The sequence below is a fragment of the Mus musculus genome, chromosome 6, assembly GCF_000001635.26.
Source record: "Mus musculus strain C57BL/6J chromosome 6, GRCm38.p6 C57BL/6J".
Taxonomy (NCBI): Eukaryota; Metazoa; Chordata; class Mammalia; order Rodentia; family Muridae; genus Mus; species Mus musculus.
In genome coordinates, this window is record NC_000072.6 from 31603894 (window position 1) to 31623160 (window position 19267).

At 46.8% G+C, this 19267-nt stretch overlaps 1 long non-coding RNA gene across 5 annotated transcripts in view; it reads left to right on the top strand.

Moving 5' to 3' along the window:
- The first annotated feature begins 1248 nt into the window (after nt 1-1248).
- Gm31486 overlaps nt 1249-19267 on the top strand; it is a 30632-nt gene continuing 12613 nt past the window's right edge. For 3 of the 5 annotated variants that reach the window (XR_001785213.1, XR_001785215.1, XR_377506.3), the window contains exon 1: nt 8536-9428. This is a non-coding gene — a long non-coding RNA (predicted gene, 31486). Of the gene's footprint in view, nt 1560-8535; nt 9429-15308; nt 16172-19267 lie in introns of those variants that run through there. The other 2 variants (XR_001785214.1, XR_868944.1) reach the window with 2 other exon arrangements.

The window sequence follows — 19267 nt, forward strand, 5'->3', positions numbered from 1 at the left end:
TCTCTTCCCTGTTTACCCAGTTTTCTGTTCTTTTTTTCTTGAAAACAAAACAATAAAAGATAAACAAAAACCAATAAGACAAACAAACACTAAAAAACACATGGAGTCCATTTTTATTTTATTTTATCTTATTTTATTTTATTTTATTTTATTTTATTTTATTTTATTTGTTTGGTTGGTACTACTTTGAGCCCATGGGGCCTGTCCTGGATACTCATTGGAGAAAACTGATTTTCCGTTTCCCAGCAGCTATCAATTGTAGATCATTTCCTGATTAGGGGTGGGATCCCCTTGCCCCCAAGTCCACTTCTCTCTTTCAGTGCTGAGACTTTGCCTGGTTTGAACTCCTGTAGGGCTTGTGTGTGCTGTCACCGTCTCTCAGAGTTCACATGAGCATCCTGTTGTGTCATTGGAGTCATGCATCTGTGGTTCTCACACCCCCCTTTTCTCAGTATAGGTCCCACAGAGCCATTTTTTGTATGGGCTCAGCATTGTTTTAATAAACCTTCTAGATGATTCTAATGTACCTTGGCAATCTGAGTACCTAGTGTGGGATTCTTTTGGGAGCAAAAACAGTCTGCCAAAATAGTCTACTTGAGCTCAAAGAAGTCAATTATCTGGACTAAGAGTGTAGCTCACTGGCAGAATACTTCCTACACAAGCAGACAAGGAAGCAAGCAAGAGAGCGGGCAAACAAGTAAGTGAATGAACAAGCAAGCGAGCAAGCAAGCAAGCAAGCAAGCAAGCAAGCAAGCAAGCAAGAGAGCAGGCAAGCAAGTAAGCGAACAAGCAAGCAAGCAAGCAAGCAAGCAAGCAAGCAAGCAAGCAAGCAAGCACTTTCCACCTGCCCCTTCCCTAAGAACCAACTTCCTCTTCTGTCCTCAGATCTAGGTATCTTTGAGCCAACACTTTTCCTCCCCTCTAACTTATCAGAGGATAAAAAGTTCTTTCTGTGTGCTTTGTGTATCTAGCCATTGACATCATGTTACTCAGGAGCTTGGAGGCTGACAGCGATCCTAGCAGAGATATGCGGACTCTCCTCAGAGACTGGCTGACTGGCATACATTGCCAGGATTTCCCAGAAGGCCACTGGGGTGAAGAGGGAGATTTCAGTCAGCTTGCTCTTGCCTCTTTAGATGCCAAGTGGGAAGATCACTCTGCACCCAGGCAGCTTCCCTCAGGCAGCCAGCAGCCTGTGTGGCCAAGAATGGTGAGCCTTGAATGAATGGGGACCTTGTATTGAAACCCTAGCTGAAGCAGGGATCCATAACACAGGGGCTTTTCAGGAAGAGTCTCACAACAGAGATGGCATTGAGCATGACGGGTGGCTCTCCAGCAGACGTGGATTCTGGTGGACGTGTGGCATCGGTAGAACAACATTTGCTACTCCCCCGCTCCAGCCTACCTGGGCCAGGGAAGGGGCTTGGAGGTATCTTCCCAGAGGGATTGTACTAAGGGTCACACTGTTCCTAACTGAAGCCACCCTGATACCCTCTTTCACCCAGTGGCATTTGCAACTGAACACAGCATGTGCGTGAAGGAGCTGTCGTGCTTGTTGGGTAAGTAGGTGTCGGTCGAGCAGGAATGGGCTAAAACAGCAGCTTGGAGAGTTCATCCAAGCCCAACTCAGTGGGGATGGTGCCTGGAGAAAAGGGAGGTGCCAGCTGCCTGTCTGTTGAATAGGGACAGGACCCCAGAGGCACCCTCTCTCAGCTTGGCTGAGGTGGTTATGCTAAGGCTGTAAGCCTGAGACAGACAGCAACTGCTACGGGGCAGTCAGTACAGAGACTGGCAATGGAGATGGTATATGGTGGGTTGATTCATTTATTTGATTTTGGTGAACATGGTAGCTATAGTGCTTGCTAAGGAAAGATCTTCCTTCGTCTCTCTTCACCTTTCACCTCTCCAGCATGGCTGATCAACAGGTAAGTCAGACCCCAGATTCTCTCTTCCTGTATTTGCTCTTTTTCCAGGTTAAGAGTCAGGACCAAAAGATTTTTATTTCTGGACATGGGATATGCATATGTTGTTACATACATGCATGTGTGTGATATATGAATGTGTGTACACATTCAGGTGCCCCACACTCTTCAAGTTCCATGGGCAATTGCTGTCTGTCTCTGCCTCTAATTTGTTTATCATGGTTTATGACGAACCTGTCATCCTAAGAGGTGGTCCCTTAGCCTGCTCAACTGTCTTAGCTCTCTACCCAGGTCAGAGATTTCATCCTATTGAATAGTTTTTCCTTAATGAGCCTTTACTGCTGATGACTCAGAAGGGTCACCAGGCCGAGGTTGTAGCTCAGTTGGTAGAGTGTTTGGCTAGCAGACACGAAGCCCTGGCTTCAATACCCAGCACTGCACAGAGATTTGGCGGTAGACATCTCTAATCCTAGCATCCAGGAGGTGGAGCCAAATGACCCAACGGTTTGAGTTTGAGGCCATTCTGGGATATGTGAGACCCTGTGTTAGGGGGTGGGGTTTTTTCTGTATGGGCTGTTACATGGGAATGGCATTGACTGTTGAACAGGATTACCAAACTATTCCCAAGAGTTCAGAGAGTTGTAAATTATGGAGAGGTGCACTGCGTGTTGGGAGGAAACGATGAAGGAGTGACCTTCAGTTACTTGGGAGGGTTTGGCACCAGGTAGAGTTCAGGCCAACCCACCCCCACCCCTGCTCTGTGTTTCCTGCTTTGCCTGAGCTCTGGGTGACCTTCCGGCCTCTGTTTTTGGCTATTCCCAGGCTGTACACACTGCTGCTATGCAGTGCTGCCACACAGCTCCTGGAAGTTCGGCTTGTTACTGATGGTGCTAACAGGAAGCTCAGGGGCTCTGGGCACAACCTGGAGCCTGCATCTGTCTGGCCCTTACAAAGTGACACTTGCTTTGCCTGAGTGCCCCTGGGTTTCAGGTGATATGCTGTCTACAGCTTTTTGCTTTCCTGTCAGAGATCTGTAGATATTCCTAACCAGGACATTTTGGGGTTTGGGTTGTTCATGATTGGCCTCCAATACTCAACTATCAGCCTGAGTCATTCAGAGGCCTCTATGAGGCTCTGCTAGATCTCAAGTGTGTGGGGGAACCATGGAGAGGAGACCAGAGGCAGAGAGGAAGACCCCAGTGAGCAGCAGGCAAGGCAGAGGTCCTGGAGAGTAGCAGTGTCTGTCCCTAACAAGGCTTGGCTGACCAGTGCTGGCAGAGGCCACCTGGGAAGATGGTATGACCCCATAACTTCTGCATTACCCAGATCTTTGAACTATTTTTTTCCTCTTTTCTTCCTCTTCTCTTCCTTGGGAGCACCTCACCTTTTTCCTTTTAAGATATGATCCCCTGAATCTTAGTCTAGCAAATGGGGACATGGAAGAAGAGATATGTTCCTAAGACACCCCGGCTGCACTATCATCCTGCTTCATGTTTTGTATGACAACCTGGGATCTACTGGCCATATGATTGATTGCTCTTTGCGTGCCTCTTCCACTTGAATGGATGGAGAGGGAGTAGCTCCCAACTTCTCACTGCCCCAGAACGTGGCAGACCAGATCTGTAGCCCTACCTGCCAAGCTCTGGTGCCCGGGCTCTGTGTTCAGAAGGTTCCCTAGAAATAGTAACTTTAGAAATCAAATATGTGTGTTACACAATAGCTTCAAACAGTCTAGAAGTAGCCTAGAAGTGCCATATAGAATAGCCCGATGGTCATGGCATCCTGTCTCATTTTGATGGATTAGTCACTGTAGTGCAACCCACTTATCCCTACAGGAAAGTTGGCAAAAAGAAAAAAGCTTGACTGGGTGTCCTGGCACACACCTTTTATCTTAGCATTCTGGAGGCAGAGGCAGGGGATCTCTATGAGTTCAAGGCCAGCCTGTTCTACACAGCAAATTCCAGGCCAAACAAAGCTACATAGTAAGACCCTGTCTCAAAACCAAAGAAAACTGAAATTTGTTTACAGATATACATTCACACTGAAAATATACTGAAAGCAGGGGAGTATTAATACATTCTGAAAACCATTTTCCTTTTGGTAGAGGATGAGCAGGGGGTCCAACGGGTCTTCTCATACATGGCTACTCAGTGTGTTATTTTTAAATGTATTCTTGTTTTTGACTTTTTATGATATTTTGCTTGGAGACTGAGCCCAGCCTTTTATAGGCAGCCTGGTTTATTTGAGAGTATCTCTCAAGCTGTTTATATAAGCTTGGGGAGGAAGGGACCCAGGGAATCTGATCAGTTTCAAGGGCTTCCCAAAGCTGGTGAGTTGTTCACTTCCTGAGTGTTGAGGAGCTTGCCTCCAAGGCAGAGGTTTGAACTCTAAATCATGGATATACAGCGTGTGCCATACAGCATGTGCCATACAGCATGTGCCAGGAGGCCTCTCCAGCACCGAGCCACAGCAGTAGCCCAGGCTCTTACAGACAGCCTTTTGCTTTGGTTTACTTATAGTTTGAGTTTTAGCTTGTCTTTTGAAACGAGTTCTCCTTATATAGCCCAGGCTGGCTTCAAATTCACAGTCCTTCTTCCTCTGCCTCTTCAGGATTATAATTACAAGTATATGCCTCCAAATCCAACATTCATATGGTCCTTTCCAAGAAATATCTTGGCATGAGAAGTCTGAATATGTATTAGTGAACCGTTTATTTTCTGTCCCAATAAAATACATTAGTGTCTTTTGCATGTTGAAGGGATCTTTTAACTGTTCACGATTCTATAATCTCTTGTATCAGTCATTTGAAAACTACTGACCCATGAATTATAAAAATGTCCCGAGTGTAAGTCCACCTCATACAATGCTAAAAGTCACTTTCATTCCCAATTGTAACAATCTTGTCAGAGCACCTTTTCAGTATTGGCAGCCACACAGCCTCATAAGTTTTGAAAACTTCTAATTACATCTTTAAAGATGAAATTTTATTTCTTTGTTTGTTTGTTTGTTTGTTTCATTTTTTTTCAAGACAAGGCTTCTTTGATCAGGCTAGCCACAGACTGTTAGAGATTTGCCTGCCTCTGCCTTTTGAGTGCTGGGATTAAATTTGCACCAATACCAGCTACAACTGAAATTTTATAATTGGCAACAAACAAAATCATTTGTTTTCCTTGAAGTGATAGGCTTACCTGCTCATTTTCAAGGAAATAACCGCAAAATTCCCCAAGTCTGAACAGCCATGGTTTATCAGTCATTCTTTCAAAATAAAAAAGTGTTGAATGACTTTTGTAACTTAAAAACTAGTGTTTACAGAAGTGGATGCTCACAGTCAGCTAATGGATGGATCACAGGGCTCCCAATGGAGGAGCTAGAGAAAGTACCCAAGGAGCTAAAGGGATCTGCAACCCTATAGGTGGATCAACATTATGAACTAACCAGTACCCCGGAGCTCTTGACTCTAGCTGCATATGTATCAAAAGATGGCCTAGTCGGCCATCACTGGAAAGAGAGGCCCATTGGACACGCAAACTTTATATGCCCCAGTACAGGGGAACGCCAGGGCCAAAAAGGGGGAGTGGGCGGGTAGGGGAGTGGGGGTGGGTGGGTATGGGGGACTTTTGGTATAGCATTGGAAATGTAAATGAGCTAAATACCTAATAAAAAATGGAAAAGAAAAAAAAAAGAAATGTAAATAAAGAAAATATCTTAAAAAAAAAAAAACAAAAAACAAAAAACTAGTGTTTAGAGTTAAGACAGCAACCACACATTAGCATGTACCAGAAATACACGCACAGTTCTTGTTTCAGCACGTAAAAATAGAAAGAGCAAGCTGAGCAGTGGTAGTGCAAACCTTTAATCCCAGCACTCGAGATGCAGAGACAGAGGGTTATCTATGAGTTCAAGGCCAGCCTGGTCTACAGACTGCAGACTGAGTTGCCGACAGCCAGGGCTACAGAGAAACACTGCCACGAAAATAGAAAAGAAAGAAAAAGAGCCATGGAGAAGGCTTAATACAATGAATAATTTTTATTGCCTCATCAAAAGCATCATTGCCTGGTGTGAGGATGCAAGTCTATAATCCCAGCACGAAGGAGCCTGAGGCAGGAGAATCACAATTTATCGAACAACTTGAGACTGTCTCAAAGAAGGATGAGGTGGTAGTAAGAGACCTTGCTTAGTCAAGTGTTTTCCTAGCATAAAGCTTTGAGGTTACTCTCAAGAATTCTATAAAACCACACTCAGTGGTCCATGCCTGTAAGCCTGGGACCTGAGAGATGGAGGCAGGAGAACTAAAAAAGTCAAGGTTGTTATTGGCGTTATAGAGAACTAGAGGCCAGCTGCGATACATGATTATATTGAATTTGAGAGAGAGCAGGGAGAGGTATATGGGAGGGGTTGGTGGAAGGAAAGGGAATCTCAGGAAAGTGATGTAATTCTAATTTCAAAATTAAAAGAAAACAAAAAAAATTCAAGAGAAAATACTTCCTTCGTGAATGCCTAAAGGATACACTGACAGCTCCCGCGTAGCAAGACACCACTGCCTTGGTTCATTTTTCCATTTATTTTATTTATTTATTTATTTATTTATTTTACATTTCAATCGCTGTTCCCCACCTTGGCACATGAAGTCTCTGCAGTACTAAGAGCATCTTCTCACACTGAGGCAGACAAGGCATCCCAATTAGGGAATGGACAGCCCATGCTTCAGTTGTTGGGGGACCCACATGAAAACCTAGCTGCATATCTGCTACATATGTGCAGGGGGCCTAGGTCTAGCCCACACATGCTCTTTGATTGGTGGTTCAGTCTCTGAGAGACACTCCCCACCCCCAGCCTTGATTAATCTTGGGTACCCATCCCAGAGAGCATTCTGACTTTCTAGTATCGACTTCTCATAAAAAACTCTTTCTTTGATGAGCTATGGAAGGAAGTCTCCTTCTGTCTTCTTGCTGGACTCTGTTAATGGGATATAAGAACCAAGAGAAGGGTGAGATTAGAGCATATAGCCCAGTGGCTCTCCTCCCTGGCCACCTATGGTCCAGCAGGTTGCTTCTTAAGAGATTTTCATCTCCAGTTTCTCCTCCCCGCTCAGGCTGAGGCAGACTGATGGCTCCTAGCTGTGACTGTGGCTGTGCTGTTTTGTGACTTGTCTTTCGAGTTCCCTTAACCCTGTCCACCTGTTGTGAATAGTGCCTTTATTTCACGCTGTAACCTTTTTCATACACTATTGTTTCCCTGCATACACCGTGACTTTCTGTCAGCTTCCCATCTCCATGGTTCAGGCTGTTACCCTGCCTCCCCAGCCAGCCTTCCCCCTGGCTAGTGGTCCTTCTTCTCATGTGCAGCCACCAGCTTTATAAGTGGTCCACACCTTGTTGTTTGCACACTCTTTCCTTAGACAGTCCCCTTTCTCCGCTATTGCAGATGTGCCGAATACGCACGCAAAAAGAGGACAGATGGGTGGATCGAGAGATAGCTAGATATGCTATCTCTCTCTCTCTCTCTCTCTCTCTCACACACACACACACACACACACACACACACACACAGAGAGAGAGAGAGAGAGAGAGAGAGAGAGAGAGAGAGAGAGAGAGAGAGAGAAAGGGAGAGAGAGACAGAGAGAGACTTAAATAATAGTAATAAGTGTGTGTGTGTGAAATAGACACCAACCTGGATTAGTCATGCTACCTGGTAGAGGCAGATATCAGCTGGGAGAGCTGCCTGGAAGAGACTCTCCAACCTGTTGAGCTGCCTGCAGGCTGCGCACCGGTTTCCAGCTTGTCTATGTAATCGATCACCTATGCTGGAGTGGGGTTTTGGTGCTGCGGCTGTCTTTGAGCCTTTTCTCCCTGTAAGTAACCTCTTGCCCACGTACTTCAGTGCAATTCACCGGTTCACCAAGTTGGACCTTGGGGGCATTCTGACTTGGGCCTGCTATTTGTTCCCTATCTGAGATGAATGTTTGTGTCTCCACAGGAATAGTGTCACACAAGAGCATAAAGTCTCCAGGACCATACCCTCCACCCTTCCTACACATAAGACGTGGACTCTTGTTGAATTTTGATGTGGTATCAGAGAAAGGTACCTAGAATTACCTGAATTTGTTCTCAAACATTTCTTTTCAGGTGTAAGTTTGCAAAGTGAGGGATTTGTATTCTTTCAGACAAGTCTTGTCATGTAGTTCTGGCTGGCCTAGAACTTGCTAGATAACCCAGGCTGGCCTTGAATTTGTGACAATCCTCCTGTCTCAGCCTCTCAAGTGTTGGGATTACAGGTCACGAATCACCACACCTGGTTCCCCTGTATTCTTCAAATAAAACGTGAGTCAAAAGAGGCTGAATAAAGAGGCACACATGGAAGACAGGAGGCCTCTGTTAACTAGGACAGCCTTGCAGGTGGGCAAAAAATATCACTCTTTTCAAAGTTGTGTTTTGTTTTGGAACATAACTGTATTTAATAAAATATGTTATTTACTTCTTTTTTAATTTTTTTTTTTTTATTGTTTGAGACAGGGTTTCTCTGTATAGCCCTGGCTGTCCTGGAACTCACTTTGTAGACCAGGCTGGCCTCGAACTCAGAAATCCGCCTGCCTCTGCCTCCCGAGTGCTGGGATCAAAGGCGTGCGCCACGATGCCCGGCTGTTATTTACTTCTTAAATATGTTATATTTAGTAAAATACACTCAGGGTTGTTTAGTGGGAGCTGGAGAGGTAGCTCAGTGGTTAAGTACACTCAGAACTCATGCTCATGACTTCAGTGCTATCACCATGCGTAGCAGAGAGCAGAGAGCATGAGAACAAAAATTAAAATTAAAAAATTTCATTTTCCATGTAAAAGAATAACAACGAACCCATTATATATGAAAATACTTGATTAGAACTTGAAAAGAATTTTTAGAATTGTACGCGAATGGATGTCTGCCTGTACATGTGTATGTGTACCATGCGGATCAGTGACGGCAGGAAGCATCAGCTCGCTGAGAACTGGAGTTAGACAGTTGTGAGCTGAGATGTGAATTCTGGGAACCCAAGCAGGGTCCTCTGCAAAAAGCAGTTACAGCTTTTACCACTGAGCTGTCTCTCTGGCCCTTGCTTATTTTTCTATTTTAATTACTTGTGGGGGACTGTTTCTAGGAATCGAACCCACCTCAAAGTCAAGGTAAGAGTCTGTGCCATCGATAAAGTGGCACTGAATTCAGAGAATTCTTCCCCCGGTGCTGCGGGTTGCCTGGAACCGAGGCTGCCGGCCCCTCCTTATCAGGGACGGTTGCTTATCTCCTTCATGAAGGAAACATTTGCTGGAAGCCTTTCAAGAGGGACAGCTCCTTGATGGCAGAGCTGGCCAGTGTCTTTGCAAGTTATCTGAGATCCCGGAGGAAAGGGGCCTTTGGCAAGTGGGCAGTGTGCCTCGCCTGGCAGGAGCTCAGTCTACCTTCCCTCCCTACCGAGCTGAGGGTACCATACTTGCAGGTGAACCCATGTGGCTACTGATGCAGAGAGCGGAACAGGTCAGACTCGGGGAACCAATTCTTGGCTCAGCTCTGGTCCTAGGATAAGGACTGTTTTTGACAAATGAGAAGAAAAGACACTCATCTTGTGGAGAGAGGAGTCTTCTAGAACAGTCCTTTTTCTGAAGGCATTTCTTGACAAAGGTTATGCCAAGTACAGACCCTAAGGATAAAAAGGCCAGCCCAGCTTTCACCTGGGACATGAACCCTTCTGTTTTGAAATCGGGGACAGAGCCGTGGGTGAAAGAGATCTTGAGCCATTGTTGGTTGGCTCCTTCCATCTTGGAGCTGCGGGTGCAAACCGCTGCGCCCCCGAGGACGACTTTTCCTGGCTCCGGGCTCTGGGGTTGACTCAGAGGTAGTGTGAGGTGGACGCCATGGGAAAGGGCTTGTCTGAGAGGAAAGCCTGTGGTTCCTGGAGAGAAACATTTCACTTCCTCATTTCTCTGGCTTCAGCTGCACTGCCTTCCCTGGGGGACTTGGCAAGCCCTGGCCCTGGACCATAGTAGCTGGAGAAGCTACAGGCAGGGTCCAAGAGGGAAGGTGGTCCAAAGAAACGCAGGAGCCCCTTACAGCCTAATCCCCAGGGCCTGGGGGAGGCAGAGGCTGGTACAGGTTAGGACTGTGTTTCTACCACCGAAGTCCTTCTGAAGTGGGAGGGCAGACTGTATAATTTATGGATTTGGCCCAGCTGGGGAAGGGGCTGAGCTGGGAGTCCTGGGCCTCACACTCCTTCAGGGTAGATAAGGAGAGAGATCAGAGGAAGCTGCTGTGAGCTCACCCCGTATACACCCGGAATCCAGGCTCTAAGACCCAGAGGCAGCAGTGGCAAGACAGATATTTATGCATAAGGAGGGTGCTTGGTTTGCTCTTTTCAAGCTTCTCGAACACCCCTCTCACCGGAAGCCAGCTAGCACACCCAGTGTCCCTCTGTCCTCCTATCTTGTCAGATCTTCCAGGAATTTTCCTCCTATTTTGACTCCTCTGTTGCTTTCTCCTGACAAGCCCGGGTTGGCCTGAACTGAAGGGCAGTGTCAGCTTCCTCCGATCTGGGCATGACCTGCACCTAGTGGGGACTGTCTGTGCCTGCCGCTGCCCTGCTTAGGGGTCTCTGGATACAACCTCTAAAAACAGATTGACCCCAGAGCCCTGGGACACGTTTAGATATTCCTGGAGGTGTGGGACTGCCGGTCAGGCCACACATCAATCACTCGGCAGCTCATCACCTTAGACTCAACCTAGGAGACCTCTAGTCCCTGCCTCTATCCCAATCAGACTTTGGGAACCCTCTTTTCTCCCTGGTGGAGGGGCCTTTCCCAGATCCTTTCTACCAGTCTCCTTGGGAAGTCCCTTTGGCTTGTACATGTGACTCTCAGTGAGGGAACCCCAGCCAAACTTAGTCAAAGGAGCTTGAGGTGGCTGATCTGAGACTGCCTGTGTCCCTTAGACTTACCCAGGTCCCTATGCTCCACTGGGGCCACAGCGGTTTACTGTAGGGTGTGCGGGGCCAGTCAATGACCTGCCCGAGCCCCGTGTACTCTGAGCTTGGTTGTTGGTCATTTCTCAAGCACAGGGCCAAGGTCTTAGACCATTTTTGAAATCTAGAAACCATCCTCTACCATCCAAGCCTCAACATTTTTTCTCCCTCAAAACAAAGACTCTCTTGATTGTTATCAGTCTGTTGACACATACATATACATACCAATGTCTTGGTAATAAAAATAATGTTATAAGCAAGTACTTACTGGTGATTGCTATTTTTCTGAATATGACTCTTTTATTTTATTTTATTTATTCACTTTACATCCTACTCACTGCCCCCTTTCCTGTCACTCCCTCCCACAATCCTCCCCCACCCAGATTGATTCTAAGCTCATTTTATTATCTACCTACCTACCTACCTACCTACCTACCTACCTACCTACCTACCTACCTATCTCTATCTATCTATCTATCTATCTATCTATCTATCTATCTATCTATCTACTACCTACATCCTATCTACCTGAGACAGGGTCTTTTGTATCCAGGCTGGCCTTGAACTGGCTATATAGCTAAGGAAGATCCTTTTGCTTCCAACGCTAGAGTGTTGACATCATAGGCACATGCTACTCTGCTCATTCGTGTGGTCCTGGGGCTTTGGGTGTGCTAGGTAAGCACTCTCAGTTGAGACATCCCCAGCTGTCTAAGCACAGTTTAGCTATTAACTCCTGTGTTCTCTGCAGCTGGGGAGAGGTCTGCCTAACTATTCACCTACACAGCGGCGCCTTCAGGGTCAGGGATCTCTTCCTCAAGGACTCCTTAAGCCCCAGGAATGTTTGCAGATGATCTGCCATTGTGAAGTCCTTTGTCAAACAGGGTTAAAGTTCTTCTCCTTCCTACTCTCTTAGGGACAAAGGGCAACAGAAAGATATGGGGAGAGATTAGGCCAGCCAGGAGAGACATGCTTGGGCCTCCCGGAAGGACTGAGGAAGCCACTTTATCCTGTGTGATACCCTAGTAACCTCTGAGTGATGGACTGTGGGTAGCCTGGTTGAGTGGTGCATTGTGGGTAACCTGGGTCTCTTTTGACACTTTTCTGGATTTTCTACCATAAACAATTCCATTTATACTCTTTAAAATTTTTAAATAACACTGTTATATGTTCTTTTGTGTATTCATGGGGGAAGTGAGGCTTGTTCATGCCACAGCACTCTTACAGAGTGGAGGTCAGAGGACAACTTGTGGAAGTGGGTTCTCTCCTTCCACCATGATTAGACTTTGGTGGCTAGTGCCTTTATCTGCTGACTCATGACTGAGCTATCCTGTCATCCCTCTTTTGTACCCCTTTTTTGGTTTTGTTTGTTTGTTCATTTGATGTTTGCTTTTTAGTTTTTCCAGCCAGGGCTTTTCTCTGTAGCCCTGGCTATCCTGGGACTGCTCTGTAGACTAGGCTGGCCTCGAACCCCCTTTTGCACTCTTAAAAAGAGTAGATAGATCTTTGCAAAATGTTAGTTGTTTATGTGTGGAGAGGGGACTGTTGTACCATGTTTTCAAGGGCAACCACAGAAACTCCCGAGCTCTTTGGTCTTCAGCATTTCTCCCAGTGCAGCTGGCTAGTTGTCTGTCCTGCTGACCAGAGAGCTGCTCTGGCCGGCATATGGCAGAATGGTAAATGAGAACCTTGGAAATCATGGTCTCAGCTCTGGCCACTTCCCTTTCCAGAGCCATAGCTTGATGTGGCGAGGTGCCCGCCATGTTGGTCTCTCTAACGGTGAGTGATGCCACCCCTCTCCTCAGTTGCCCACTTCCACCTGGAGCTGGAAGTTGCTCACTATTGATGGGCATCTACAGTCCTTAGCAGAAGTCCTCAGCATGTGGTGCACGTCTGAAGAAACACCAAGGCCTGGGTTGAATGCTCTACCAGCCAAACCAAAATTTCTGGGGGTTGAACTTGGGACAACATTAATGCCTTCATATCCTTGATGGTTCCATCAAGGCAACGGGGGAGACAGAGATACAAGACTTGTGTTGACAAAAGACTGCACTCTACCAGGCATTGGCTGACTTCTCCAAGGACTCTAAACTGATTTGGAAGTTTGAGAGCCAACCTGGTCTACTGGCACGGGCCTGTTATCCCAGCTACTCTGGAGGCTGAGGCAGGGTGATAGGAAGTTCAAGGCCTTCCTGGGCAACTTAAGAAGAATCTGTCTCAAGATTAAAAAATACAAAAAAGATTGTACAAGCTCAGTGTTTAGCATGCGTAAGGCTCTGGGTCCAATTCTTAAAACTGTTATAAAATTTAGAAAGTTTTTTTAAGAGGGAAAGAAATGAAAAGAAGCATATTAGAACCAGTACATAGAGATGGGAGCACCCAGTGTGACATCCAAGATGGGAGCACCCAGTGTGCCGTCCAACCAACACGACAGCATAGACACAGAAATACTGAGGGAGAGGAAAGGCAATCAGGACAGGTTTTCTAAAGGTCTTGGAGGCAGGTTTGGGGGTGATGTCCCACTGCGGAACTGACTCTCCTTGTCATTTCTAAGGTCTCCTCAGGGGCTCCTCTTCTGAAGCCATCCCCCTCCTGCTCTGGCTGATCTCATTGTCACCCCCGGGCTCTGTTGTTGGGTGTGGCTGTCCACTCTTTAGTCACTGCCCTGGCTCTCCAGGACACCCCGGCAGGACTAGGCATGGACTGATAAGAGCTGTGCTTGTTAGCACAGCTGTTCTTTGCAACACCCAAGCCTTGTTTTCAAACCTGCGGAAACTTGGGTGCGGAAGCGGGGCTGCATCCACCCGACTTCAGAGTTGGGCTCGCTTCCAGATAAAAGGAAATTCAGTCAGTTTTCCCAGACACGTTGACAAAAATAGTGTTGACAGGAACCTCATAGGGTCTGCTGGGGTTCCAGTGTGACATCTACAAAAGTCAGCTGGGCTTTGTGACTGGATGCTGTTAGGAGTCCTGTTCAAATGAAAAACTTCTCTGGAAGTGGTTCTTGTGGAGGTTCTTTGGGGACAAGGTTCGACAAGGTGGAGGTGACCTACTCTTCTGCGGTTGACAGTCTTTCAATGGGCTTTTGGGGCCTCTTGGGCTGAGGGGCTTAGAAGAATGTTCTAAGATAAACTGTGTGGTTAAATAGATAGTATAAAGAGAGGGACAGGTATGGGATGGTAACTCATGTTTGGATAGAAGGGAACCTAGCATCTTGGTGTTCCCTCTCAAGTGTACGCACCCTGGGTAAAGTCCTGGTGCTGGATGGAACTGGATGGAGCTGGATGGAGCTGGATGGAGCTGGATGGAGCCGGATGGAGCCGGATGGAGGCAGATGGAGTCAGGTGGAGAATGTCTCCTGTGGAAAGTTGCTCTGCCTCAGCATCTCCATCAGGACTTGAGGTGCTGCTAACACAGATACCTTTGTTCATATTCTTCTGGGACTTTCTAAAAAAGACTGCCGGGTTGGTCATCATATGACAAGTGATGGTTGCTTTTGCCAGTGAATGGCAGCACTAAGACTGAAACGCACATCTCTCAATTGCCTGTTCTCCCCCACTCAGAGAGCTAGCTCATCAAACTGTCTCCGGAAACTAGAGATTACATAAAGCAGGGGTAGGAAGAACCACGCAAGCCCCCATCCCTCACATTCACCAGTATGCCCATATTGGATGAGGTCTAGATGGGACTAAGGAGGCTCTTGTAAGCAGCACCATTGCCATACCCTACAGAAAGGTGGAGGTGACCTACTCCTCTGCGGTTTTTGTAGGGTTTTGGCCTCTGTCAGTGAGATGAATGAATGTAGGGCATCTGGACAGAGACTGGCAAGGCAGAGATGCCTGGAATAAGACATTTATCTGTATGTAGCTTCTGTGTCCTTCTTGGTGAAGAACAACACACATACCCTCCATGGATGTTGTCCAGGTTAAGATGAGACATTATTTCTGAGTATGGTATACAGAGTGCTTCATAGGCTGGGAAACACACCTTTATTAGGGCTTTCCATTTCAAACTGCTTCTGTCTTCCTTTCCCTTGCCCATCTCCTCTAGGCCCTAGGGGATTGGGTGTAGGATGGGCCCGAACCTTTGAGGAAGAGACAAAGCTATCCCAGAAGAATAAGGAACTTGTCTTGAGACACACAATGAATCATCCCTCAGCTCTAGGGTCTTAGGTCTTGCCTCCTAGACCCCTGGGGCTCCCTCTCTGCCCCTGTCACAGAGTTCCTGCTTTCTATGGTCAGCACACACCCTGCCTCCCCCTCTCCCATTGCTCTTCTTTACCGGAAGCCCTGCCCCATTGCCCAGAGGCTTGCTGCCTGGGCTTCAGGAGTCCAGCTGTGCTGGGCTGGTGTTTCCTTAGGTAACTGTGATGATTCAGGCTATGACTATCACAGTCCAGGTCAGGGGAAAGGGCTCACTCAGCCCCTTGGCTGAGCAGTGGTATGTGCAAACACTGCTTAGATAGGTTATTGCTGAGTATTGGAGTCGGCTCTCTCTTCCCATCTCCCAGGCTTAAGAAACTTGGGGTTGGGAATGACTGTCACTGCTGGGAGGGAAAACTGGTGGCAAAGGTGATTTCCTTGGGTTGCCTGAGCTCCGAGGAAGGGAAAGAGCACAGGGTCTTTAGGGGTTGGGACACTTTTAAGTAGGGCTGATTCTATTGCTTGAGTTTTATCCCAGGAAAAAAGGTTCTTAGTCACAGGAAAGCTTTAAAGTCAGACGCATCACGGACGGACGAGCTTGTAAGTGTGGGGCTGCTGTGCTATTGTTTGTATTTTTGAAAGCAGAGTCTTATGTAGCCCAAGCTTGTGACAAAGCCAAGGAGGTTGGCCTTGAACTCCTGATCCTTATGCCTCCACTTCCTAGGTATTAGGATTAGTTCAAGTTCCTTCTGGTAGCCCTGGTTTTGTTGTTTTGTTTTTCTCATCTAAGAGGGGATAAAAATACTATTTATAGTTACTTTGAAGATAAAGGCTCTAGTTCTCAGAAACCTTCACAGAGGGCCTGGCTTAAAGATGCTGGCCTGTTGGGGACTTTGTGACAAGAATGACCAGGAACACCCTATACCCCACCCTTTACTGGAAAGAGCTCACGAAGTTCTAACTGTAAGGTGGATGGGTCCTCTCGGCACGGAAGAAATAACACTTGGTTAATTCGGTAAATATTGACTGAACACTTGCTGTGTGCCAGACATTGTTCAAGCAGCGCAGGAGATGACAGTGAACCAGTGTCTGTCCTCGGAGTATGGATGTATGTGCAGGACAAGGGGGTAAGGCGTGGGGCAGGGACAAATAGAAAGACATGTAAAAATAATTTAACTTAGGGCTGGGGCTGCAGCTCGTGGCAGAGCATTGACCTAGCCCCGTGCATGACCCGGAGTCCTAGCTACTGCCCTGGAAAATAGGGATGGGTACTCTGAAAGCACAGAGGAGGGTTGTACTCTGTGGGCTGTTTGGGGTCATGCAAAGGAAGCTTGTCTAAGGATGTGTTAACAGGACTCTATGGATGGAGGAAAGGCATAAGCAATGAAAGCCGCCTACAAGGGTTTCCTTTGTAAAGAAGAATTAGGTCAATGGGGCTGGGGAAGATAGCACAGGTAGTAAAGTGCTTCTCTTGTAATCATGAGGCCCCGAACTTAGCCTCTAGAACTCGTGTTAAAATGGCTCAGCGGTTAAGAGCACTGGCTGCTCTTCCAAAGGTTCTGAGTTCAATTCCCAGCACCCACATGGTGGCTCACAACCATCCGTGATGGGATCTGATGCCTTCTTCTAGGTGTTTGAGAAGACAGATCAATCACATACATAAAAATAAATAAATATTTTTAAAAAGTCAGAGGAGTGTATAATCCCTGCTTTAGGGAGATAAAGGGTGAGACCTTGGGGTTCCCTGGCCAATCAATCTAGCCTCCTTGGTCAGTGAGAGAGGCTGTCTTCTGATCTCCACCTGTGTATGTACCATTCACATGTGTACCTGCACATACAGGCATATCCTTTCCCTGGAAAAACAGTTGGGGGTTACTAATGTAGAGACCTACTCAAAAGAAAAAGTAGGGCTATCAGAGAAGGAGCACCAGCAGAATGAGGATCCTCTGTGGCCAAACCCCTCTGAGTAACTTACTAAGGGTCTGGACTTCAGGCCATGCTCCCAGGACAGTGACCCACATCCCTACGCAGGTGACCTGTGACTTGCATATACATGGAGGGGCCCCAGGATGCAGCAGAAAGCTGATCATGGTGGTTTGTGTATTTTTTTTAATTAGACTGATGGCAGGCAGCTGTCACTGCTTTCTTATTTATTTATTTAGTCCCTGCTTTCTGATTAAAACTCGGGTGCTATTTGCTGATGCCAGGGGTCAACTTGTGTTCTGAAAACACAGCGGGGTCCAGCTGCTGACCTTGGAGCCAGCTTGCTCACAAGCTTGCCAGCAGGATCAGTGGCATCCGGGGCCGGCGGTTCCACTTGATGGTGCTCCTGACTCTGGGTGCCAGTTCAGAGCCCTCATTAGGACCACTGTTCAAAGAGAAGAAAGCCATCTGTGTCTCCAAGTAAATCCAGTTGTCCAAAAAACGGACTGATATTTCCCTTCAGAGAACTGTTGCTCACTCAAGCCTTTCAGTGTAATAGTATTTCTTGGGGGCAAATTAGTTATGAAGCAAACCCAGATAATGGTTAGGGTTTGTGTGACAGGTGACAGGTGACAGGTGTTCTGATGGGTCAGTCCCATGCTTCAGTTCCATGGATCATGCAGACAGAAAGGAGATGAATAGAAGGATGACACCCCCCCCCCAGGAGCAGGCACATCTCTGACCCGAGAAACTCAGACAGGTTGGACAAGGTTGAGAATTCAGAGTTAGATAAACCAGATACAAGCCAGCCACTGAAGTCCTTGCCATGCTAGCATGAAGACCTGAGTTCAGTTCCCCAGAACCCATGTAAGAAGAAAGCGCAGCCTCAGTGGTGTGCATTTGCAATCCTGGTACTGAGGAGGCAGAGACAGGCAGATCCCTGGGGGAATCACTGGTCAGCTACACTAGCCTACTTGGTGAGCTTCAGGCCAACGAAAGACTCTAGCTCAAAAGGCAAGGGGAATGGCTTTTGAGGAATGGCACATAAGGGTTGTCTACACACACATGCACACATGTGAACTGGAACAAACGTGAGCACATACATGCATTTGCTTACACATGTGCAACTGTACACATGTACACTCACATAAGGGGAGGGGAGAGGGAGAGAATGAGCCCCCATAAAACAAAAGACAAAACTGGATAAACCATTGGTCAAGACACATACCAAAGACCATAACAAATCAACTTTGAGGTTGGAGAAATGGTTTAGTGGTTAGGAGCACTGGCTGTTCTTCCAGAAGACCAGGTTAAATTTCTAGCACCTACATGGCAGCTCACAACCATCTGTATGTATGTTCTAGGGCATCCAAAACTCTCTTCTGGCCTCTGTGGGCCAGGCTCACATGAAGAATACAGACATACATTATAGGCAAAATATCCCGTGTATGGATTATTTTTATGTGTTTTGTTTGTTTGTTTTGAGACAGGGTTTCTCTGTGTAGCCCTGGCTGTCCTGGAACTCACTTTGTAGACCAGGCTGGCCTTGAACTCAGAAATCTGCCTGCTTCTGCCTCCCGAGTGCTGGGATCAAAGGCATGTGCCACCACACCCAGCCTATTTTTATGTGTATTAAAAAATAATTTTAAACTAAAAGAAAAAAATGAAAACCAAACCAAACCAAACCAACAACGACAACCAACTTTTCCGGGGTTTAGCTCCCTGAGCCCAGCTGTACATTGCCCTCCTTTGTCCTCCACTCATCCAGGTGTGCTATGGCAGAGGTTGGTTTGAATTGTCAACTCACATGGATGAAGAAACGTCAGGGCACAGAAAAACATTGCTTTGAGTGTATCCGTGAAGTTACCCGTAGTTTACCTGAGGATGGAAGACCCAACCTTATAGTGGACAGTCTTGATTCTCCTGGGCCAGCCCAACACTGACATTCCCCTTTCTCTGATTCCTGGTTAGAGTCAGGATCCAAGCTGCTGATGCGCTTCCCCACCATGACCAACTGCGTTCCTCTGAACTGTGAGCCAAAATAAACTCTCCCTTCATGAATTTGTTCCCCCACCTCCTAGGCATTTATCCACAGCAATGAGAAAAGTAACAGATGCACACATCTCTAAGGCCTGTGCTGCTTTCCTTTTTCTTTCCTGGGTCTTCCTCAGGGCTTTCCCTTCTGAAGAACTGAATCACGGGTAAATCAGAGAGCATATACTTGCTTAGTACTTATTTATTTTTAACTTTGTCTGCATGCATGTATGTGCACCTTGTGTGTGTGCCTGGCACCTGAGGAG